Source organism: Petaurus breviceps, unplaced genomic scaffold (assembly GCF_028583685.1).
Source record: "Petaurus breviceps papuanus isolate PSGF00001 unplaced genomic scaffold, PetGlider_PUasm1.0 90919, whole genome shotgun sequence".
Classification (NCBI taxonomy): Eukaryota; Metazoa; Chordata; class Mammalia; order Diprotodontia; family Petauridae; genus Petaurus; species Petaurus breviceps.
The window spans coordinates 41096673-41123564 of NW_027187378.1; the positions used below are offsets into that span (position 1 = coordinate 41096673).

Here is a 26892-nt window from a genome sequence, read left to right on the forward strand (position 1 = left end):
GTAGCGTGTAGCTTCACTACAGTAGCAATCTCAATAGGGCTTATTTTCGGGGGAGGGCTTATTTTAGAGGAATCTTACACAGTAAGGGGAGGATAGGTCTTATTATTGGGGAAACACGGTAACACCCTTCATTGTAAGAAAGAACAGGAAACACGTGGGTACCCATCTGTTGGGGAATGGCTGAAAAAATGACATATAAATAGCTGAATACTGCCCAGTAAGAAAAGATTGTGAGAAATTCAGAGAAAAATTTGGAAAATGTGTAGAAACTGTTACAGGGCTAAATGAGCAAAACCAAAAGAACACTATACAAAATGATGATATAAATGAAAAGACCAGTAAAAAAGACAGATACAAACTGAGTAATTAATCATATATAACACTTTAAGGTTTTCAAAAAGCTTTACAAATATTTCATTTTATACTCACAGTAAACCTGGGAGATAGCTATTATTATCCCCATCTGAGGGAATTGTAAGAATTGAATTAACTACACTGACTCCATCTTCTGACTCAATTCTGGATCTAACTCAGTTCTCTTTTTATTCAGTTATGAATTGAGTCCAATTTCTGTCTTGTGAAAAACCTTGAATCCAGCGGCTAGGTGGCGCAGTGAATAGAGCATTGGCCCTGGAATCAGGAGGACCTGAGTTCAAATCTGACCTCAGATGCTTAATACAAAAACTAGCCATGTGACCTTGGGTAAGTCACTTAATCCCAGTTGCCCTCCAAAAAGCAAAAAAAAGGGGGAAAAAAAAAGAAAAAACTTGATTCAATTATGGGAATTGTGAGAAAACTTTATTGCATTGTTTGAACCTAGCCCTGCATGCCTGAGAAGCTGGACTACCTCTACCTGTGGCTTATAGACTTTTGACTTTAGACCTGGGTTATGATGATGAGAAACCCAGTTAAAACCAAAGATTGATAAGAGTTTTCTCACAATTATATATCTCAGGCAACCCATATGTCTTATCTAAAAACTGGCCCCGCAATGGTTAATCAGTTACTATACCCTTCTTCCTTTCGTTTAATACAGACACTTGGGGAGATGTGAAACACCTCTTTTTCTGATTTCAGGGAATTTTACCTGTTTATTCTCTCCTCTCAACTCAGAAAGCCCCTAGCTTTACCTCCAATTAGAAATCAGATTACCTAGTCCTGTATCCTGGTTACTGGACTGTTTTTAAATGCATAAAAATCGTTTCCTTTGTATTTGGGGTCCAGTGCCATGCTAAGGAGGCCTGGTCCCTATTTGTTATGCAGTTGGCATGCATTGCTTAATAAACAGATATGCTTGGAAGCTTAAACTTTTATTTCCTCAGTTATTTCAGATTTCAACCATCACACATCTAAAAGATGGGGAAACTAAAGCAGAAAGGCTAAGTGACTTGTCCACAGTCAAACAGTAAGCAAAGAGAGAGTTGAACTCCGGCCTTCTTGACTTCCTTGGGGATCTGGCTTCCACCTCCTCCAATTCATGTAAAAAATTACTCTAGACAAACTTTGGAGCTACAGAACCCACAAAATGACAGAAGCTAACCTCCTGCTGAAGACAGGCCAGCAGACTGGCAGGAAGGGGCCAGCACAGTGCTAGGGGAGCCTAGCCCAGCCCCTCAAAAGCCAGAGGTTTTAGCCTCAGGGTAGCCTGCCCAGCCTCAGGCTGGAGGGACTTCAGATTACCAGCAGCTGTGGTAGTTTCCAGAATTATCAACACATAGATGCTAAGGACAAAGTGAGAGGTAGGCGCAGTGTGGACATTGGAACCTGGGAATTCGGGAGTGTGATCCGACTTTTGGCCCCTGGAGGGGGAAGCCGCTGAGGCGCCAGGGCTGTGGCAGCTTCAGCTCCTGGCTTACAGATGGTAGGGGGACTAAGCAACCAGTCTGAGGGGTAATTGCTCTTGCTGTAACCTGCTTGCATCTGGATTGCTGTCTAGGGTGGAGGTCCTGGGGTGTGTGAGCAGCGTGTTGAAGCTTCAGAGAGGGCACCCAACTAATAGCTCCAGCAACTGAGAAAACCCCAGTGATTTGGGACAAAGCTCCCCTGTCTGGTAGCAGAGTCCTACTGTGGCAGAAAGCTCAAAAGTCAAGTGATTGAGTGGTAACGTGAGCAAACGCAGGAAGCAGAGCAGCCCAACTTTACACTCCTATTTTGGGGACAAAAAGAATCAAAGCATGGAACAGGAGGAAGACAGTGAAGTCAGAACTGCACCAAAAGCTTCCAAGAAAAATACAAGCTGGATTCAGGCCATAGAGGACCTTAAGAAAGATTTTTAAAATGAGATAAGAGAAGTGGAGGAAAAATTGGGAAGAGAAATGAGAACGATGCAAGAAAATTATAAAATGAGAGTCAACAACCTGACTGAAGAAAATAACACCTTAAAAAATAGACTACCTAATGGCAAAAGAGGCCCAAAAAGCCAATGAGGAGAAGACTGCCTTAAAAAGCCAAATTTGCCAGATGGAAAAAGAATCTCAAAAGCTCACTGAAGAGAATCATTTCAGTTAGATTGGAGCAAATGGAAGCTAGTGACTTTATGAGAAATCAAGGTACTATTAAACAGATCCAAACAAATGAAAAAATAGAAGGCAATGTGAAATATCTCATTGGGAAAACCACTGACCTGAAAAGTAGATCCAGGAGAGATAATTTTAAAATTATTGGACTACCTGAAAGCCATGATCAAAAAAAGAACCCAGAAATCATCCTTCAAGAAATTCTCAAGGAAAACTGCCCTGATGTTTTAGAACCAGAGGGAAAAACAGAGGTTGAAAGAATCCACCAATCACCTCCTGAAAAAGATCCCAAAAAGGAAACTCCTAGGAATATTATAGCTAGGTTCCGGAATTCCCAGATCAAGGAGAGAATATTACAAGCAGCCAGGAAGAAACAATTTGAATGTTGTGGAAACACAATCAGGATAACTCAGGATCTGGCAGCTTCTACACTGAGGGATCGAAGGGCTTAGAATATGATATTCCAGAGGGCAAAGGAGCTGGGATTAAAACCAAGAATCACCTACCCAGCAAAACTGAGTATCACGTTTCAGGGGAAAATATGGTCATTCAGTGGAAGAGAGGACTTTCAAGTATTCTTGATGAAAAAACCAGAGTTGAATAGAAAATTTGACATTCAGATACAAGAAGCAAGAGAAGCATGAGAAGGTAAATGGGGAAAAGAAATCATAAGGAATTTAATCAAAGTTGAACTATTTACATTCCCACATGGAAAAAACATAATTGTAACTTATGAAACTTTTCTCAGTATTAGAATAGTTGAAGGGAACAGAAATGTATACACACACACACACATATATATGTATACATATATATGTCTATATAGGAGGGTATATGGGCTAATTAATACATATGTGAGTGTGTGTATATATGGGTAGAAGTATACATAGAAGGCACAGGACTAATTGAATAGGAAGGGATGATACTTAAAAGGTGAAATTAAGAGGTGAGGAATATAATGAGAGGAGATGGGAAGAGACAGAATGGGGTAAACTATCTCATAGAACACCAAGAGTCAGAATTCCTGAACTCATGAAATCATGTAACAATATACAAAGCTCTCACTGCTCTGTAAGGAGTGGGCCATCTGCTAAACATTGCATGACAGGCTCTTCTAACAGAAAAATTCCCCCTTAATTTCTTGCCTCAGTGCTTCTTGTGGTAGTACACCTATCAGCAGAAATGGCCAAGCCTTGTTCATCATCACTCAGTCCCTAAAGAAATTTTGATTCATGACTGGAATCTTACCTTTGAACACAAACTCTGTGCCTCCCATGACCCTGGCAGAGTGCACATCACAACTGTAGCAACCCTGGGCATAAATAGTGAAGGTGGTATGGGATCAGATGGGATCAGAATAGTGGTAATAATGCCCTTCCCAGGTATTATTGTTGTCATGAAATATGAAGTGGCAAGTGAGGAAGAGAACTTCTGGGCATACTTCACACCTTTGGTTCACCCACTTCCCATGTAGGCCAATTGTCAGGTCAGCTTTGGGGGGCAATATTGGAGGATGGTGCTCATCTGAACAGTAGATGATCCAGTATGGTCATGATTCTGAAATCAGAGAAGAAACCCAGTTAAAGACCCTTCTCTCTAAAGGATAACTAGGGTTCAACCAACAAACATTTATTAAAAACCTACCATTGCTACCAATGTTAGGCAATAAGAATACAAAAGGAAATAAAACAGTCCCTGCCTTTGGGACCTTAAATTCGATTAGGGAAGACTGTGTGCATGTGTATGTGTGTGTGTGTATACATAAGTGTGTGTGTGTGTATACATACACATAGACATACACACATAGCAGTAAATAGATATGGATATATATTTGTTTGCTTGTTTATACACACACACAAGTTAATGAAGGTAGGGTACTAGTAGTTGAGGGGCATTAGGAAAGACTTTAGGTAGTGTAGGTGGCAATGGAGTTGAGCTTTTAAGGAAACTAAGAATTCTGAATTGTGGTGAAAGTGCCTCCTAGAAACAGAGAACAACCTGTGTGAAGACAGGGAGTGAGAAAACAGTGTTACATGTGAGAAAGCCAACTTTGGCTGGACCATGAAGTGTGAGAAGGGGAATAATGTTTAATAAGGCTGGAAAGATGGAGCCAGGACTTTTAACAGCCAAAAGAGGATCTTTATTTGATCTTAGAGGTAATAGAGAGTTCCTGGAGTTTATTGAGTAGGCAGTATGACATGGCCTGTGATTTAGGAAAATCATTTGGGTGATTATGGGCAAGATAAACTGGAGCAGGAAAAGACTTGTGGTAGGGAAACCAATTAAGATGCTGCTGTAGTCTAGGTAAGAGGAGGAAAAGGTGTTTGGTTGTATGAGTAGAGATAATGGGATGGATATGAGAGATGTTGCAGAGAGAGAAGCAACAAGACTTGGTGCCTGATGGGGTATAGAAATCCATCTTATGGGGTGGCTGGGTGGTGCAGTGAATAGAGCACCAGCCCTGGAGTCAGGAGGACCCAAAGTCAAATCCGGCTGCAGACACTTGACACACTTCCTAGCTGTGTGGCCTTGGTCAAGTCACTTAACCCCAACTGCCCTTCCTCCCCCTCCAAAAAGCAAAAACAAAAAGAAAGAAATCCATCTTGCCCTACAAGAAAGTAAGAGAAACAGGGTAAGGGGGGTTTAGGGAGAAATAGAAGAGAGGGAAGACTGAAGGAAGGGGTAATCAGTATGCTTGCCATCTTGGGACAGGGGGTAAGGGAGAGATGGGGAGGAAATTTGGAACTCAAAATCTTGTGGAAATGAATGTTGAAAACCAAAATAAATTTTTAAAAAAATTTTTAAAGAAAAAAATAAAAGAATGAGTGGGTCAGGGGCAGAGCCAAGATGACAGAGTAAAAGCAGGGATTTGATTGAGCTCACCCTAGCCCCTCTAAATACCTGTAGAAGCTCTAAACAAATTCTAGAGCTGCAGAACCCACAAACTGACAGAATGAATGTAATGGAAATACAAATTTAAAGATCTTCCCTGCCCTTAGGCCCTTTGATAGGCTTAAGAGACTCTGAGAACCTTCCTTGATTTGAAAATATACTCTGCCTCCTAATAGGCTGAATGTGGTCACATGGAGCCTGTGGCAGGAGGCTTGGTTTTCAGGAATGCCCACACCTTGATGCTGTGTGATTGGGCAGTGGGTCAAGAGGGTGTTTACATTCTCTAACCCAGGAGAAGGCTATATAATCCCTGATGTAAGGCTTTGCTTTGGGGATCACTTTGAGAAGTGTTCTGTGATTTGATCAGATGAGACTCTGGGAAGCTGTTGTCCAGAGCCCCCCAGCTTTGAAAAACCCAGATGTTGATTTGGTATGGATGTAATGGTTGGACAGTTTGGAAACCTGTCTACTTGATCTGTTTCTCTGTCTTGATAATGCTGTCTGTATATTCTGAAGTTCGGGGTACTGACTTTTTCCCCCTGAACTAGGTAAATGATACATATTTGACTGATTAAAGTAAGCTTGTTAACCCATTTTGAGTTGCTTTCCTTTAACAAAGCAGATATAAGAACCTGTGTTGGCAGCCACCCTGGGGATGCTGGGGTGCTTGCTGATACAGTGAAACACCTCTCTCGACCAAGACAGCCTGGAAGGCAGCTAAGAAGGGTATATTGCACCAGACTGGGATCAGAGTCCAGTTTGGCATGGGTTGCTCCAGTCAGAGAAAGGGTGGAAGCAGGCTTCAGGGTACTGAATCACTGGCAGTGGTGGCAATTTCCATACTCTTAACCCGCAAATGCGGAGAACAGCATGGAAGATCAGTGGGGGAACACTGTGGGACCTGCATGAAAGAGGAGCATGCTGGCCCGAAGCCCAGGGTAGTAGAGGTGGTGACAGCAGCAGCAGTGGCTGCTTACAAAGCTCTGGGCCGACAGATGGTGGGGGATCCAGTGACTGATACAAAACCCCAGAACCCTGGGATAGTACACCTACCCCCACACCCACTGGAAGCAGAGTCCTATCTTGACCAAGAGTAAGTCAGGTATTTTGCTGGGAAGATGAGCAAACAGCATTAAAAAAACAAACCAAAAAAAAAAACCTCAGACTATAGAATCTTACTTTTGTGACAAAGAAGATCACAACATACAACCAGAAGAAGACAACAAAGTCAAAGTTCCTAAATGAAAAGCCTCCAAGAAAAATATGAATTTGTTGTAGTCCTTGGAAGAGATCAAAAAGGATTTTGAAAATCAAGTAAGAGAAGCAGAGTGAATTGAGATGAGAAATGAGAGTGATGCAAGAAAATCATGAAAAATGAGCCAACAACTTGCTAAAGGAGACCCAAAAATATACTAAAGAAAATAACAGCTTAAAAAATAAACTAACCCAAATGGCAAAAGAGTTCCAAAAAGCCAATGAGGAGAAGAATGCCTTAAAAAGTAGAATTGTCCAAATGGAAAAGGAGGTCCAAAAGCTCACTGAAGAAAAATCCTTCAAAATTAGAATGGAGGAAATGGGAGCTAATAACTTTATGAGAAATCAAGAAATCAAAAAACAAATCCAAAAGAATTTTAAAATAGAAGACAATGTGAAATATCTCACTGGAAAAATCACTGACCTGGAAAATAGATCAAGGAGAGATAATTTTTAAATTACTGGACTATCTGAAAGCCATGATCAAAATAAGAGCCTAGACATCATCTTTCAAGAAATTTTCAAGGAAAACTGCCCTGATATTTTAGAACCAGAGGGTAAAATAGAAATTGAAAGAATCCATCAATTCTCTTGAAAGAGATTCATAACGGAAAACTCCTAGGAATATTGTAGCCAAATTCCAGAGTTCTCAGGTCAAGGAGAAAATTTTTCAAACAGCAAGAAAGAAATAAAATATTATAGAAATACATTCAGGACAACACAAGATCTAGCAGCTTCTACAATAAGGGATCAGAGGGCTTGAAATATGATATTCCAGAGGTCAGAAGAGCTAAAAATTGAAACCAAGAATCATCTACCCAGTAAAACTGAATATAATGCTTTGGGGGGGGGGGGGGAATGGACATTCAATGAAATAGAGGACTTTCAAGCATTCTGGATGAAAAGACCAGAGCTGAATAGAAAATTTAATTTTCAAATATAAGAATCATAAAAATGTAAACAGGAAAGAGAAATCATAAGGGACTTATTAAAGTTGAATTGTTTACATTCCTACATGGAAAGATGATATTTGTAATTCATGACACCTTTCTCAGTATTAGGGTAGTTGGAGTAAATAGGCAGACAGACAGACAGACATAGATAGATAGATAGATAGATAGATAGATAGATAGATAGATAGATAGATAGATAGATAGATGGCACAGGGTGAATTGAATATGAAGGAATGATATCTAAAAAATAAAATTAAGGGGTGAGAGAGCAATGTACTAGGAGGAAAAAGGTAAAGATAGAATGAGGTAAATTATCTTACATAAAAGAGACAAGAAAAAGGTTTCACAATGGACGGAAAGTAGGGGGAGGTGAGAGGAAATGAGTGAACCTTACTCTTACCAGATTTGGCTTAAGGAGGGAATAATATACACACTCATTTGGGGAGATCTACAACAAGAGAAAGACATGGGAGTCTGAATACAGATTGAAACAAACTACTTGCTTTCTTTTTCTTGTTTTGTTTCCTCTTTCCCACTGATCATTCCATCAGTTATAATCCTTCTTTACAATCTGACCAGTGATTAATGTGAAGATATCTGTAGATCCTATATCCTAGTGCATGCTGCCATGATGGGGGGGGGGGGGGGAGTGGGAGGGGAAGAAAATTTGAAACTCAAGGGACTGTGGAACTGAATGTTGTAAATTAAAAGTAAATTTTAGAAATTTCAAAAAAAATAATAGTCTTTCACAACATAACTATTATGGAATGTTTTGCATAATTTCCCATGTAAAACCTATATTGAATTGCTTGCCTTCTCAATGAGGATGGGTGAGGAGGGAAGAAGGGAAAGAATTTGGAACTCAGAATTTTAAAAACAAATGTTAAGAATTGTTTTTACATGCAACAGGGAAATAAGATATACACTCATTGGGGCATAGAAATCTATCTTGCCCCATAGGAAAATAAAAGGGAAGAGGATAAGAAGTGGGGCTGGGGGGAGAACAGACTGAGGAAAGGGGTAATCAGAATGTATGCCATCTCAGAGTGAGGGGTAGAGGAGAGATGGGGAGAAAATTTGGAACTCAAAATCATGTGGAACTGAATGTGAAAACTAAAAATAAATTAATTATTGAAAAAATGAGCGGCTCAAACTGAAGTGCCCACCAGAAATTATACACTAGAGTCTCCTTAAACCTGCTAGAGGGGACCCCTACTAAATTCCTTGGAAACCACCTAATAGGCTCCAATAGTAAAGAAATGTTTCACCTGTGTTGCTAAAAACATGCCACAGATTCCCACGGATTCAGATCTGTTTTGCTTCAGTAGAAATAATACTAAGGCTTTGTTTCAATAAGAATAATACTGAGAATGTTTTGTCTCAACAAGAATAATACTGAGAAAGCTTCGCCTCAATGGAAACAATACTAACCCCTTAGAAACATATTCTGTTGCCAGCAATCACATTGTCTATAAAATTATGTCTAACAGAAAGCTCGATGCTGTCTTTCGGTCTGAGAGGCAGTCCCGGCTGGTTAATAAACACTCCTATCAAATTATAATTGGCCTAGCTGTCCTGTTATATCTCGGTGTCCATTACAAAACAACAAATCATAGAAACAACTTCATCAAGGAGAACAACAGTAATGAGACAACATAGCAAAACTTACAGGATGCAGCTGAAGCAGTTCTTCGGGAAAATTTTATATCTCTAAATGCTTACATGAATAAAAGAGAGAGAGCAAATCAATTAATTGGGCATGCAACTAAAAAAGGTAGAAAAAGATCAAATTAAAAATCCCCAATTAAATACCCAATGAGAAGTTCTGAAAATAATAAAGTTGAAAGTAAGAAAACTATTGAATTTATAAATAAAACTAATAGCTGGTTTTATAAAAATAAAAAAATAAATCTTTGGTTAATTTGATTTAACAAAAGAAAACCAAATTACCAGTATCAAAAATGAAAAGGACGAATTCACCACCAATGAAGGGGAAATTAATATGATAATTGGTAGCTATTTTGCCCAACTTTATGCCAATAAATCTGACAATCTAAGTGAAATGGATGAATATTTACAAAACTACAAATTGCCCAGATTAACAGAAGAGGAAATAAAATACTTAACCCCATTTTAGAAAAAGAAATTGAACGAGGCATCAATTAACTCCCTAAGTAAAAAATCTTCAGGACCAGATGGATTTACAAGTGGATTCTACCAAATATTTAAAGAACAATTAATTCCAATACTATATAAACTATTTGGAAAAATTGGCAAAGAAGGAGTCCTATCAAATTCCTTTTATGGCACAAGTATGGTGCTGATACCTAAACTAGGAAGATCCAAAAGAGGGAAAAAAATTATTGACCAACTTCTTAGTAAATATTAGTGCAAAAATTTAAATAAAATATTGGCACAAAAATTATAATGACTTTATTATGCGGATAATACACTATAACCAGGTGAGATTTATACCAGAAATGCAGGGCTGGTTCAATATTAGGAAAATTATCAGCATAATTGAAGGAAGCAATAACAAAACCAATAGAAATCATATGATTAACTCAATAGATGCAGAAAAAGCTTTTGAGAGAATACAGTACCACTAGAGAGCATAAAAATAAATGAAGTTTTCCTTAAAATAATAAGTTTTATTTAAAACCGGCAGCAAACACTACATATAATAGGAATGAGCTAGAAGCATTTCCAATACGATCAGAGATGAAAACAAGGATGCCCATTATCATCATTATTCAATACTGTACTAGAAATGTTAGCTTTAGCAATAAAAGAAAAAGAACTTGAAGGAATTAGACTAGCAACGAGGAAACAAAACTATCACTCTGCACATATGATGGTATAGAGAACCCTAGAGAATCAACTTTAAAATTACTTGAAATAATTAACTTTAGCAAGTTGTAGGATATAAAATAAAACCACATAAATCATCAGCATTTCTATATACTGCTAACAAAGCCCAGCAGCAAGAGATAGAAATTCTATTTAAAATAATTGTAGGTAATATAAAATATTTGGGAGTCTACCTGCCAAGATAAATCCAGGAACTATATGAACATAATTACAAAACACTTTTCACATGAATAAAGTCAGATCTAAACAACTGGAAAAATATCAATTGCTCATGGGTAGGCTAATATAATAAAAAAGATACTTCTACCTAAATTATTATTTCAGTGCCATACCAATTGAACTATTAAAAAATTATTTTAGAAAAAAAATGTGGTGGAGCCAAGATGGCAGAAAGGAAGCAGGAACTTCTCTAACCCCTTCATGAATTCCATCACTAAACTTTAAAAAGTGAATCTGAATGGATTTTAGAGTGGCAGAACCCATTGAAAGACGGAGCATGGAAGATTCCCAGCCCAGGAAAGTGCCCACGTAGGTCTAGGGGGAGTATGCAGCACATGGAGGCTGCACCAGCACGGACCTGAGAGCAGACTACAGGAGTTTGGAGTCCCAACCAGTGGCCTCACCCACACCAAGGGCTATTTGCAGCCCTCTCACCTCAGGAGGCAGGATCTGTTGGAACTGGATAACAGAAAGCACAGGGCCCACAGCAACAACAGCAGTTTCACCTGAGGCTACCAGCCCACAGCCTGGATGTTTAAAAATCCCCTACCTGATTTTCCAGGAATGAAAATGGTGGAGTAAACCTTAGCTGCTCAGATTCCCCCTTCCTGACCCAGAAAACCTGGAGATAGATTTCCCACATGAGTAAAATCCTGAATTAGTGTAAACAGCCTCAGGCTTGGGAGACATTAAGGAAGGGCATAGATGAAGCAGTACAGAGTATGAAGTGAAGGGTGGGAGGTGTCCCAACAAACCCCACCTCAGCTGACCAGCAGGAGCTCCTGAAGCCCAGGGGGATAGAGCTAGCAAGAGCTGACAACACAAGTCCAGATGTGCCTTAACACCACCAGGGGAATCTGCAGACACCAGCTTTGCTGGCAGCCAGCTACTGAGCCTAACTAAGCTCTAGCCCAGAGGCACATAGGTAGAAACCTAAAGTGGCCAGACCACCCCTCCCCGACAGGTTACTCTGTAAGCCTTAAGGGAAACACTGAGAGTCCTGGCTTTGGCCTCAGTCTAGACACCCAGAGGCTACAGGACACAAAGTTAACAACCAAACCCCTACCTCCCAGCCTGAGAAGCCCAGTACATCTGTACCCCGGAAGCAGATATATAGACTTTAAAAAAATTTGGGACATAGGCAATCACAGTGGGCAAGAAGGAATCTGTCAAATCAAGAACAATAAGATCCTATTATAGGGAGCAAGAACAACCAAATTCAGAGGACAATATGGACTCCATACTCACGTCTGTGACCACATAAGGAAATATGAACTGGTCTCAAGCCTGAAAAACATACTTGGAGGAGCTCAAGAAAGATTTTAAAAGCCAAATTAGAGAGATAGAAGATAAATTTAAATCTACACTGACCAAATTGGTAAAAAAAATCTCACTGAAGAAAACAAATCTTTAAAAAAGTAAAATTGGTGAACTAGGACTGGAGGTTGTAATAGTAATGGCATTTAAAGATTCCCCTGTATTGGCTTGGTTTTTGGTTTATTGTGTTAAAACCCAGAGCTTGTTAATCCCACTTGTGTGATGGACTTGTTGACGTGAAAAGAGAGTGCTGAACTGGGAGGAGCTGGTGACGTAAATTTGGAGAGACATGAGAGAGAGGCAGAAGAACTTTTTGGAAGCAGCAACCTTTTGGAGGCAGAGAGAGACTGAGAGGATTGATGAGGGCCACTTTGAATTGCCCAGGACTTTTGAGACCTGCCACCCAGAGCTGCCAAGGACTGAGGAGACATGGCTGTTATACTGGTACTTTGTCTCTCTGTTTTGATGTTGTTTTGCCAGATTTGTCCATTGGTGAAAGACAGTCCTGTTGTTGCAGAGGCCTTGGAACCTTGCTGTTGGTTTAGAAGCCCTGAAGAAGGATTTTCTTGTTGTATGTTTATAGAAATCCTGGAAGAGGGTTTTGCTAATGTTTTCAGGAGTCCTAGGACTGTTCTGCAGACAGAGAATGAATTAATGAAGAGACTGGCAATGTATCTTGTGGCCTTGCTAAGCTTTGTCTCCCCAGGAACAAAGATTGCTGAGAACTTGCCTATTGTCAAGATGAAGAAAAGACCTCCATTTGGGTATTAAGTGCTGTTCTTAAACTTGTTGTAACTCTGGGGTAGATTCAATTGTGATCTAGGGGTGGGGAGATTTTGACCTTTTTGTGTTCTATGATTGAACAAATGAATGTACTTTACTTATGATTGGAAACTAATCTCCATTTGAGAAGAGGGGCTTTGTGATGGACTAAATGAAGGTACAGCCTAGGGGTGGAGTAGTATTTAGAAGAGGGACTTTGTAATTGATTAAATGAATGTAATGCCCTGGGGTGGGGAAGTACTTGATTAAATCAGGTAGTACTTGGAGATTATTGAATCACACTTAGTAAATGCTGTATTTTGAATGATGTCATATTTGATCTTCTCTGTTCTTGATTTTTCACTGAATAAAATGGAGAGCACCTATGCTGGTATTCTGAACCTTGGGAAGTTGCCTTTGCTTGGCATTACATTACAGAGGTTCAAAATCTAAACTCCAAGAAATATGGTAGCCAAAATCCAGAATTTCAAGGTCAAGGAGAAAATACAGCAAGCAGCCAAAAAGAAACAATTCAAACATCGTGGAACTAAAGTCAGGATTACACAAGAGCTAGCAGCTTGTACATTAAAAGATCAGAAGGATTGGAATTTGATATTTCATAAGGCAAAAGAGCTAGGACTTCACCCAAGGAGCAACTACCTGACAAAATTGAGCATAATCTTTCAGGCAAGGAGATGGTGATTTAATGAAATAAAGGACTTCCAAACTTTCCTGATGAAAAAGCCAGAGCTCAATGGAAAATTCAATCTCCAATTACAAGACTCAAAAAAGACATAAAAAGGTAAACAATGAAAACACACACACACATACTAACACACACATGCACATAACTTGGGATTCAATAAGAGCAAACTGTTTACATCCCTATATGAGAAGTAGATACCTGTCAATATTGAAATTTATATAATTATCACATTTAAAAGGGACATACATAGAGGGCATGGGTATAAATGAACTAATCTGATAAGAAGAAACCTTACTAAGGGGTACAAAGGGATTGAAATGGGAGAAAAGGAAAGGATGAGGCATAAAAAGGTAAACTATACCACACAAAGAGGTATATAAACATACTACAGTAGAGGGGAAGGAGGGAGGGAGATGAACATCATATGAATTTGATTGTCATTGTTTCTGGTTCAGAGAGGGATCGACATAATCACTAAAGTTTATGATTCTAATGTGAAAAGACACAAAAACTCATTATAATAGAGAGAAAGGAGGGAGGGAGAGGAGCACTGTATGAAATTTACTCTCATTGGTTTGGGTTCAAGGAGGGAATAATATCCTGTTAAGTATAAAAACCCATTGTGGCATATAAGCAATAGGAGGGGTAAGAGAGAGGTAAAAAGGGGGCAGTGGTTAGAAGGGAGGGAAAAAGTAGTAAGAGGAAAGGGTAGGCAAAGAGTGCGGGCACAGGAAGGGAATACTAAGGGAGGCAGTGGTCAAAAAGAAAACTTAAGGAGGGGAAGGAAGAAACAAAAACATAAACAAGGGAGGAAATAGGATGGAAGAAAAGACACAGATAGTAACCATAATTGTGAATGGGACAAACTCCCATAAAATAGAGATGGATAGCAGAATGGATTAAAAACCACAATCCTACAATATGCTGTCTACAAGAGACACATTTAAAACAAGTGGATACATAGGATAAAGGTATAAGGCTGGAGTAGAATATATTATGCCTCAGCTAAAGTAAAAAAAGGCAGGGGTAGCAATCCTTATCTCAGATAAAGCAAAAGCAAAAATAGATCTAATTAAAACAGAGAAGGAAGGAAACTATATCCTGTTAAAAGACACCATCAAAAATTAATCAATATCATTACTTAACATATATGCACCAAGCGTTACAGCATCCAAATTCCTAAAGAAGTTAAGGATATTAGAAGAAGAAATAGATAGCAAAACTATACTAGTGGGGGACCTCAATCTCCCCCTCTCTGAACCTGATAAATCTAACCTCAAAATAAACAAGAAAGAAGTTAAGGAAGTAAATAGAATTTTAGAGAGGCTAGACATGATAGATCTCTGGAGAAAAGTGAATGGGGATAAAAAGGAATATACCTTCTCAGCGGTACATGGCACATACACAAAAATTAACCATGTACTAGGGTGCAGACACATCACAATTCAGTGCAGAAAGGCAGAAATATTAAATGCATCATTCTCAGATCATGATGCAATAAAAATCATATGCAATAAAGGGCCATGGAAAGATAGACTAAAAACTAATTGGAAACTAAATAATTTAATCCTAAAGAATGAGTGGGTCAAACAAGAAATTATAGAAACAATCAGTAACTTCATTCAAAAGAATAACAATAATGAGAATACCAAAATTTGTGGGATGCAGCAAAGGCAGTTCTTAGAGGAAGTTTTATATCCCTGAATGCATACATGAATAAATTAGAGAAAATAGAGGTCAATGAATTGGGCATGCAATTAAAAAAGCTAAGAAAAAACAAATTGAAAATCCCCAATTAAATATTAAATTAGAAATAATGAAAACGAAAGGAGAGGTTAATAAAATTGAAATTAAGAAAACTATAGAATTAATAAATAAAATAAGTGCTCATTTTATGAAAAAAACAATAAAATTGAAAGATATTTAGTCAATATGATAAAAAAGAAGAAATCCAAATTACAAGTATCAAAAATGAAAAAGGTGAATCTACCTCCAGTGAAGAGGAAATTAAAACAATAATTAGGAATTATTTTGCCCAATTTTATGCACATAAATCTGACAATCTTAGTGAAATGGATGAATATTTACAAAAATATTAAGTTGCCCAGTTAGCTGAAGAAGAAGTAAATTATTTAAATAACCCCATCTCAGAAAAAGAAATCAAACAAGCCATCAACAAACTCCCTAGGAAGAAATCCCCAGGGTCAGATGGATTTGCTAGTAAATTCTATCAAACAGTTAAAGAATAATTGATTCCAATTCTCTATAAACTATTTGGGAAAATTGGTGAAGAAGGAGTCCTACCAAATTCTTTTTATGACACAAATATGGTACTGATACTTAAACCGGGAAGATACCAAACAGAGAAAGAAAATTATAAACCAATTTCCCTCATGAATATAGATGCAAAAATTTTAAATAAAATATTAGCCAAAAAACTACAGCAACTTATCACAAGAATAATACACTTTGATCAGGTAGGATTTATCCCAGGAATGCTTGGATGGTTCAATATTAGAAAAACCATCAGTATAATTGATCATATCAAAAAATGACAAAATACAACATCCATTCCTATTCAAAACGCTAGAAAGTATAGGAATAAATGAAGTTTTCCTTAAAATAATAGGTAGGATCTATTTAAAGCCATAAGCAGGTATTATATGTAATGGGGATAAACTAGAAGCATTTCCAAGATCAGAGGTGAAACAAGGATGTCCACTATCATCCCTCTTATTCAATCTGGTACTAGAAATATTAGCAGTAGCAATTAGAGAAGAAAAAGGAATTGAAGGAATCATATTAGGCAAAGAGATTAAGCTATCACTCTTTGCAGATGATACAATGATATACTTAGAGAATCCAAGAGAATCAAGTAAAAAACTACTTGAGGCAATAAATAAATTTGGCAAAGTTGCAGGATATAAAATAAACCCACATAAATCCTCAACATTCCTATATATTTCTAATGAAATCTAACAGCAAGAGATAGAAAGAGAAATCCCATTTAAAGTTACTATAGACATTATAAAATGTTTGGGAATCTACCTGCCAAAACAAACCTAGGACCTATATAAACACAACTATAAAACACTTTACACACAAATAAAGTCAGATCAAACTAATTGGAAAAACATCAATTGCTCATGGCTGGGTTGAGCTAATATAATAAAAATGACAATTTTACCTAAATTAAATTACATATTTAGTGCCATACCAATCAGTCTACCAAAAATTTACTTTATCAAGCTAGAAAAAATAGTAACAAAATTCATTTGGAAGAACAAAAGGTCCAGAATATCAAAGGAATTAATGAAAAGAAATGCTAGGGAAGGTGGCCTAGCCATACCAGATTTTAATCTGTATTATAAAGCAGCTGTCATCAAACTTACATGGTACTGGCTGAGGAATAGAGTAGGGGACCAATGGAACAGATTGGGTACACAAGACAGCAGTCAATGACTATACTAATCTACTGTTTGATAAACACAAAGACCCCAGTTTTTGGGATAAGAACTCACTATTTGACAAAAACTGCTGGGAAAACTGGAATATAGTATGGCAGAAACTGGGCAGAGACCATTATCCAATACCATATACCAAAATCAAGTCTAAATGGGTGCATGATCTAGGTATAAAGACAAATACTGTAAGCAAACTTGGAAAGCCAGGAGAAGGGAAGACTTTATGACTAAACAAGAGTTAGAGAGCATTATAAAATGCAAAATGGATAATCTTGATTACATTAAATTGAAAAGTTTCTGTACAAAGCCAATGTAACCAAGATTAAGAGGGAAGTGGGAAATTGGGATAGAGTTTTTACAACCAGTGTCTCTGATAAAGGCCTCATTTCTAAAATATAGAGAGAATTGAGTAAAATATATAAGAATACAAGTCATTCCCCAATTGCCAAATGGTCAAAGAATATGAACAGGCAATTTTCAGAAGAAGAAATTAAAGATATCTATAAGCATATAAAAAAGTTCTAAATCACTATAGATTCTCTAAAGAAATGCAAATCAAAACAACTCTGAGGTACCACATCTCACCTGTCAGATTGGCCAAGATGACAAAATAGAAAATGACAAATACTGGAGAAGATGTGGAAAAATTGGAACACTAATGCATTGTTGGTGTAGTTGTGAATTGATTCAACAATTCTGGAGAGCAATATGGAACTATGCCCAAAGAGCTATAAATAATTGCATACCCTTTGACCCAGTAATAACCACTGCTAGAGTTGTATCCCAAAAAGATCATAGAAGTGGGTGGAAGACCCATATGTACAAAAATATTTATTGCAACTCTTTTTGTGGTGGCAAAGAATTGGAAATTGAGGGGATGCCCATCAATTAGGGAATGGTTAAACAAGTTGTGGTATATGAATGTAATGGAATACTATTGTGCCATAATAAATGAGGCACAGATGGACTTCATATTTACCTGGAGAGGCTTATATAAACTGATGCTTAGTGAGAAGAGCAGAACCAGGAGAAACTTGTATGCAATTACAGACACAACATTATGTGTGACAACCAACTTTGATAGACTGGACTTTTCTCAGCAATGCAAGGCTATAAGGCAACTCCAAAAGACTCATGATGGAAGGAGATGTCTCCATTCAGAGAAAGAACTAGAAAGAACAGAGTTTGAATGCAGACTGAAGCATACTACCTGCTCTCTTTCTTTTTCTTGTTTGGTTTCACACTGTTCATTCCATCAGTTACAATCCTTCTTTACAACCTGACTAATGTCTAATGTGAAAGTATTTGCAGATCCTATACTTGATTGCATGCCACCATGGGGAAAGGCAGGGAGGAGGAGGGGGAGAAAATTTGAAACTCAAGGGATTGTGGAACTGAATCTTGTAAACTAAAAGTAAGCAAATTAATAGACAAAAAAATTTTTTTAATTATTTTATAGAGCTAAAAAAAATAATAACAAAATTCATCTGAAAGTAAAAAAGGTCCAGAATATCAAGGAATTGAATTAATGAAAAAAAAATGCAAAGTAAGGTGGCCTAGCTGTACCATATCCAAAACTATATTATAAGGCAGTAATCATCAAAATTATTTGGTACTGGCTAAGATATAGAGTGGTGGATAAGTGGAATAGGTTATATACATAAGACACAGTAGTAAATAACTATAGCAATTTAGTCTTTGATAAACCCCAAGACTAGAGCTTCTGGGATAAGAACTAACTATTGGACAAAAACTACTGGGAAAACAGTATGGCAGAAACTAGGCATAGAACAATAGCTCATACCCTCTACCAAGATAAGGTTGAAATGGGTACATAATTTAGACATAAAGCATACCATAAGCAAATTAGGAGAGCAAGGAATAGTTTACCTGTCAGATCTATGGAGAAGGGGAGAATTTATGACCAAACAAGAGATAGAGAACATTATGAAATGCAAAATGGATAATTTGATTACATTAAATTAAATAGTTTCTGCACAAACAACACTAATGCAACCAAGGTTAGAAGGAAAGCAGAAAGCTAGGAAACAATTTTTACAGCCAGTATCTCTGATAAAGGCCTCACTTCTAAAATATATGAGTCAAATGTATAAGAATACAACTCATTCCCCAATTGATAAATGGTCAAAGGATATGAACAGACAGTTTTCAGAGGACAAAATTAAAACTATCTATAGTTATATATACATATTCAAGCCTGGTGAGAGACTCAAGAAGCAGACAGACACCTTTGGGTTCTAAGTCTCCTCATCAATCCTATAAGTCTGTGTCCTATGAATGGGGAAGTAGTAATTAAATTAAAATTAGTGTTACTCCCCTAGAGATGTGAGTGACATTTGGCAAGAATATCCATTATCCGGATGGCTAAGGAAAAGCAGGAACTTCACTCCCCAACCACCTCCAATACCTGCAAAAAATGACTGAACAAATTTTAGAGCTACAGAACCCACAGAATGACAGAGTGAAAAAAAATCTCCCACTGAAGGCAGCCTGACAGACCAATGCACTGAGGGTGGAGCGCAGTCTCACTTGATTCCATGCTGGCACATACCAGTGGCACAGACTGGCCAGAGTAGACCTCAGGGGACCTAATCACTGGGTGTAAGTTCCATCCAGACAGCTGTGGCGGTTTCCAAACTTCTTAATCCATAAACACGAAAGAGAAAGTAAAAGATCAGTGGGGAAACTGTTGGACCTGAGTGAGAGAAGAGCTCAGTTCAACTCCTGCCCCCTGGGACACTGGAGGTCATGGTAGCTTGCAGCTGCTGCCACAGCAACTGCTTAAGAAGCTCCAGGACCACAGACAGTGGGAGGACCAAGCAGCTGATCAGAGGATAAATACAGGAATCTCTTTGCTGGCACTGAGGCAGGATTCTCTTGTTTTGCCCTGCTTGGATCTGGGTCACAGTCTTGGGTGGTGGTCCTGGGGTAAGGAGTGCTGGTGTTGCAGAACTTGTGGTGGTTGTGGAGAGGGAGTCCTCCTCACAGTTCTGAGGCAGGTGCCTAGAAGAAAATCTGACAACAGCTGTGCAAAACCCCAGAAATTTGGGAAACAGGTCTCTCCACTCTGAAAGCAGAGTTCTACCATGGCAAAGAGCTCAGAAGTCAATTGGTGGGCAAGATGAGCAAGCAGAGGAAGCACAATCATAACAGAATCTTTTTTTTGGAGACAAAAAGGATGAAAACATGGAACCAGAAAAAGTCAACAAAGTCAAAACTCTTGCATCAAAATCTTCCAAGAAAAATATTAATTGATTACAGGCCATGGAGGAGCTCAAGAAGGATTTTGAAAATCAACTAAGAGAAGGCACGGTGTGGCAGACACAGGCCGGGAAGGCGCGGCGCGGCAGACGCAGGCCAGGAAGGTGCGGCCGGCAGACGCAGGCCGGGAAGGGGCCGGATCAACTCAGAGGGCAAGTCTTCCCACCAACCACAAAGTCCACTACCAGGCCTATCACCAAAGGGCTGGGACTGGAAAGAGCAAGATAAGAAGCAAATACAGGGGCCCCTGTCCTGGACAGCAAACTCTCCTGGGGCTACCACTTCATAGCCCAGAAATTTTTTTTAAAAGCCCCTTTCAGGACCTCCAAAGACGAGGATGACAGAGTGAACCCCACTTGGTCCAAACCCCCCCTCTGACCCTGAAAACAGTAACTCTTGCCCAGGGCAAAACCCTCTACAGTAAAGGCTTGGGATCCTAGAGGAAGGGTGTGGCTAGGACCCTGCCTCAAAATGGGTAGAAAACAGACTACTAAGACAAAGACTCTGGAGTCCTACTATCCTCAGAGGGAGGAACCAACCTCAGAGGGAGACAATGTGGACTCCACACCCAAAGCTGAAACTTCAACAGGGAATGGGTCCCAAGCACAGAAGGCTCTCCTAGATGAGATCAAAAGGAACTTTAAAAACAAAATGAGAGAGATAGAAGACAAAATAAATAATTCTCTCACAACGAAAATAGCAGAATTAGAAAAACATTATAATGAGGAAAACATCTCTCTAAAAAGAAAAGTGTATGATATGGAAAATGAGCTTCAAAAATTAACCAAGGAAAATGATTTGCTAAAAACCATAATTAGCCAAATGGAAACAAATAACTCTATGAGGAACCTAGAATTAGCCAAGCAAAACAACAAGAATGAAAAATTAGAAAAAGAGGTAAAATACCTCAAAGAAAAAATAACTGACCTGGAAAACAGATCCAGGAGAGATAATCTGAGAATCATAGGCCTACCAGAAAATTATGATGAAAAAATGAGCCTGGACAACATTCTCCAAGAGCTCATTAAGGAAAACTGCCCTGAGATACTAGAACCTGAGGGGAAAATAGAAATCAAGAGAATCCACCGGACACCTGCTGTAAGAGATCCCAAACTGAAAAATCCTCTAAATGTTGTGGCCAAACTCCAGAACTACCAGATAAAAGAGAAAATACTTCAAGCGGCCAGAAAGAAACAATTCAAATATCGAGGGTCCACAGTGAAGATTGCACAGGATTTGTCAGCCACTACACTGAATGATCGGAGGAAGTGGAATACAATTTTCTGGAAGGCAAAAGAGCTCGGGTTACAACCAAGGATCACATACCCAGCGAGACTGAGCATATTCTTCCAGGCAAAGAGATGGTCATTCAATGATATAACAGAGTTCCAGACCTTCTTGATAAAAAAGCGAGAACTCAATGGAAAATTCAACCTCCAATTACGAGATGCAACAGTGACTTAGAAAGGTAAACAAGGAGAACACACACACCCTGCTATTTGATAAGAGCAAACTGGTTATAGACAAGTAGACGGTATGACTATAAAATACACAAAATGACGATTTTTTAAAAATCATTAAGGGCTACAAAGGGACTGCGATGGAAGAAAGGGAATGGTTGAAGTGGAAAAGGGTAAATTATGCCACTCATAGAGGCATAAAAACTGTATAGCAGAGGAAAAAAAGGGAGGGAGTTGGGAAGCATATGAGCTTTTCCCTCATTGGTTCTGGTACAAGGAGGGAATAACAACCAGTTAAGCATAGGACTCTATGGAGAAGAAACACAAAAAGCATCATTTTATAGGGAAAGAGGGGAGGAAGAGGAGCTTCGCATGAGATTTGTTCCTGTCACTCTTGATGCGAAGAAGAAATAGCATACTTCATTAAGTATAACAATATCCTACAGGCAGTAGGAGAGGGAAAGGGTTACGAAAGGGGGGTGGGAGTGGTTTGTAGGGAGGGAAGTAGTAAGGGAAAAGGGGAGGAAAAGGGAGGAGGGCTGAAAAGGGAACACTGAGGGAGGCGGTGGTCAAAAGGAAAACTATTTACAGGGGGAAGGGAGAAGGGGAAAATATGAACATTAACAGGGGCAGGAATAGGATGGGGGGAAAGAAACAGATAACAATCATAACTGTAAATGTGAATGGAATGAACTCTCCCATAAAATGGAGACAGATAGCAGAATGGATTAGAAATCATAATCCTACAATATGCTGTTTACAAGAAACACATCTGAAACAGAGGGATACACACAAGGTAAAGGTAAAAGGTTGGAATAAAATATATCATGACTCAGCTAAAGTAAAAAAAGCAGGGGTAGCAATCCTTATCTCAGATAAAGCAAAAGCAAAAATTGACCTAATTAAAAGAGATAAGGAAGGAAACTATATCCTGTTAAAAGGCACCATCGAGAATGAAGCAATATCACTACTTAACATATATGCACCAAGTGGTGTAGCATCCAAATTCCTAGAGGAGAAGGTAAAGGAATTAGAGGAAGAAATAGATAGCAAAACTAAACTAGTGGGAGACCTTAATCTCCCCCTATCTGAACTTGATAAATCCAACCTCAAAATAAACAAGAAAGAAGTTAAGGAGGTGAACAGGATTTTAGAGAGGATAGGTATGACAGATCTCTGGAGAAAACTGAATGGGGATAAAAAGGAATATACTTTATTCTCAGTGGTTCATGGCACATACTCAAAAATTGACCATGTTCTAGGGTATAAAAACCTCACAGTTCTATGCAGTAAGGCAGAAATATTAAATGCATCCTTCTCAGATCATGATGCAATAAAAATTATATGCAATAAAGGGCCAGGGAAAGACAGATTAAAAACTAATTGGAAATTAAACAATTTAATCCTAAAGAATGAGTGGGTCAAACAAGAAATTATAGAAACAATCAGTAATTTCATTCAAGAGAAGGATAATAATGAGACAACATACCAAAATCTGTGGGATATATTAAAGGCAGTTCTTAGGGGAAGTTTTATATCCCTGAGTGCATACGTGATTAAATTGGAGAAAAGGGAGCTCAACAAATTGGGCATGCAATTAAAAAACCTAGAAAAAGAACAAATTCAAAATCCCCAATTAAATACTAAATTAGAAATATTGAAGACAAAAGGAGAGATTAATAAAATTGAAATTAAGAAAACTATTGAATTAATAAATAAAACCAAGAGCTGGTTTTATGAAAAAACCAACAAAATTGATAAACCCTTAGTTAATATGATAAAAAAAAGAAAGAAGAAAACCAAATTATGAGTATCAAAAATGAAAAGGGTGAAACTACCTCCAATGAAGAGGAAATCAAAACAATAATTAGGAATTGTTTTTCCCAATTGTATGCACATAAATTTGACAATCTTAGGGAAATGGATGAATATTTACAAACATACAAGTTGCCCAGATTAACTGAAGAGGAAGTAAATTACTTAAATAATCCCATCTCAGAAAAAGAAATTGAACAAGCCATCAGTCAGCTCCCTAGGAAAAAATTTCCAGGGCCAGATGGATTCACTAGTGAATTCTATCAAACATTTAAAGAACAATTGATTCCAATACTCTACAAACTATTTGGAAAAATGAGTGAAGAAGGAGTCATACCAAATTCTTTTTATGACACAAATATGGTACTGATACCTAAATCAGGAAGAGATAAAACAGAGAAAGAAAATTATAGACCAATCTCCCTCATGAATATAGATGCAAAAATTCTAAATAAAATACTAGCAAAAAGACTACAGCAACTTATCCCAAGAATAATACACTTTGATCAGGTAGGATTTATTCCAGGAATGCAAGGATGGTTAAATATTAGGAAAACCATCAGTATAATTGATAATATCAACAATAAAACTAGCAGAAACCACATGATCATCTCAATAGATGCAGAAAAGGCTTTTGACAAAATACAACATCCATTCCTATTAAAAACATTAGGAAGTATAGGAATAAATGGAGCCTTCCTTAAAATAATAGGTAGCATCTATTTAAAGCCATCAGCAAGTATTATATGTAATGGGGAGAAGCTAGAAGCATTTCCCATAAGATCAGGGGTGAAACAAGGGTGTCCACGATCACCCCTCTAATTCAATCTGGTACTAGAAATGTTAGCAGTAGCAATTAGAGAAGAAAAAGAATCAAAGGTATCAAGTTAGGCAAAGAAGAGACCAAGCTATCACTCTTTGCAGATGATATGATGATATACTTAGAGAAACCTAGAGAATCAAGTAAAAAACTGCTTGAGACAATAAATAAATTTGGCAAAGTTGCAGGATATAAAATAAACCCACATAAATCCTCAGCATTCCTATATATTTCCAATGAAATTCAACAGTAAGAAATAGAAAGAGAAATCCCATTTAAAGTTACTGTAGACATTATAAAATATTTGGGAATCTGCCTGCCAAAACAAACCCAGGACCTCTATGATCAACTACAAAACGCTTTTCACACAAATAAAGTCAGGTCTAACTAATTGGAAAAATATCAATTGCTCATGGCTGGGTCGAGCTAATATAATAAAAATGACAATTTTACCTAAATTAAATTATATATTTAGTGCCATACCAATTAATTTACCAAAAAACTACTTTATAGAGCTAGAAAAAATAGTAACAAAATTCATTTTTGAATGAATTTTGAAGAATAAATGGTCCAGAATATCAAGGGAATTAATGAAAAGAAATGCTAGGGAAGGTGGACTAGCTTTACCAGATTTCAATCTGTAGTATAAAGCAGCAGTCATCAAAACTACTTGGTACTGGCTGAAGAATAGAGGAGTGGATCAATGGAATAGATTAGGCACACAAGATTCAGAAGTCAATGACTATAGTAATCTATTGTTTGATAAACCTCCAGATCCTGGTTTTTGGGATAAAAACTCACTATTTGACAAAAACTGCTGGGAAAACTGGAATATAGTATGGCAGAAACTGGGCATAGACCATTATCTAACACCATATACCAAAATCAAATCTACATGGGTTCATGATCTAGGTATAAAGTGTAAGAAGTCTCCTAAAACAAGGAATAGTTTACCTATCAGACTTGTGGAGAGGGAAAGACTTTATGACCAAACAAGAATTAGAGAACATTATAAAATGTAAAATGGATAATTTTGACTACATGAAATTGAAAAGTTTCTGTACAAACAAAGCCAATGTAACCAAGATTAAGAGGGAGGTGGGAAATTGGGAAAGAATCTTTACAACCTATGTCTCTGACAATGGACTCATTTCTAAAATATACAGAGAATTGAGTCAAATTTATAAGAATACAAGTCATTCCCCAATTGATAATTGTCAAAGGATATGAGCAGGCAGTTTTCAGAGAAAGAAATTAAAGCTATCTATAAGCACAGAAAGAAATGCTCTAATTCACTATTGATTAGAGAAATGCAAATCAAAACAACTCTGAGGTACCACATCTCACCAGTCAGATTGGTTAAGATGACAAAACAGGAAAATGACAAATGCTAGAGAGGATGTGGGCAAACTGGAACACTAATGCATTGTTGGTGGAGTTGTGAACTGATCCAGCCTTTCTGGAGAGCAATCTGGAATTATGCCCAAAGGGCTATAAATACTTTCATACCCTTTGATCCAGCAATACCACTCCTACGGTTATATCCCAAAGAGATCATAGAAATGGGAGAAAGACCCATATGTACAAAAATGTTTATAGCAGCTTTTTGTGGTGGCAAAGAATTGGAAATTAAGGGGGTGCCCATCAATTGGGAAATGGCTGAACAAGTTGTGGTATATGCATGTTATGGAATACTATTGTGCTATAAGAAACGAGGAGCAGGCGGTCTTCATATTTACTTGGAGAGGCTTAAAAAAACTGATGCTGAGTGAGAAGAGTAGAGCCAAGAGAAATCTGTACACAATTACAGACACAACGTATGTGTGATGACCAACTTTGATAGACTGGACTCTTCTCAGCAATGCAGTGATATAAGTCAATCCCAAAAGACGCATGATGGAGAGAAAAATGTGCATCCAGAGAAAGAACTAAGTTTATATCCAGGTGGAAGCAAAATACCTGATCTTTTTCGTTCTCTTATTTGGTTTTATGTCCTCTTTACAATTTTTCATTCTAGCTGGTACAATCCATCCTTATAATCTGACCATTGTATAATGTGAAAGTATTTACAGATCCTATACTTGACTATAAGCTGCCGTGGCGGGGTGGGGAGGGAGGGGGACAAAATGTGAAATTCAAGGAATTGTGGAATTGAATCCTGTAAACTAAAAGGAAACAAATTAATAAATTAAAAAAATAATAAAGGATAAAAAAAAAACAACAAAAAAGAAACCATACCTCCCAAAAAACAACAACAACAACAAAAATTAACTAAGAGAGGGGGAGCTAGGTGGCGCAATGAATAGAGCACTGGCCCTGGAGTCAGGAAGACCTGAGTTCTAATCCAGCCTCAGACACTTCACACTTAGTAGTCTTGTGACTTTGGGCAAGTCACTTAACTCCCAACTGACCTCCAAAAAGCACAGGAAAGGAAAGGAAAGGAAAGGAAAGGAAAGGAAAGGAAAGGAAAGGAAAGGAAAGGAAAGGACAGGACAGGACAGGACAGGACAGGACAGGAAAGGAAAGGAAAGGAAAGGAAAGGAAAGGAAAGGAAAGGAAAG

General features: G+C 37.9%; 1 protein-coding gene and 1 long non-coding RNA gene across 4 annotated transcripts in view; one reads left to right on the forward strand and one right to left on the reverse strand.

Moving 5' to 3' along the window:
* The window catches only part of LOC138152121 (uncharacterized), an 8549-nt gene extending 1983 nt beyond the window's left edge, over positions 1-6566 (forward strand). Inside the window, exon 2 of one of the 2 annotated variants that reach the window (XR_011166037.1) lies at positions 1937-6566. This is a non-coding gene — a long non-coding RNA (uncharacterized lncRNA). Of the gene's footprint in view, positions 1-550; positions 1308-1936 lie in introns of those variants that run through there. The other variant, XR_011166038.1, reaches the window with a different exon arrangement.
* DDHD2 (DDHD domain containing 2) overlaps positions 1-26892 on the reverse strand; it is a 147853-nt gene that overhangs the window by 31699 nt on the left and 89262 nt on the right. The window lies entirely within an intron of this gene.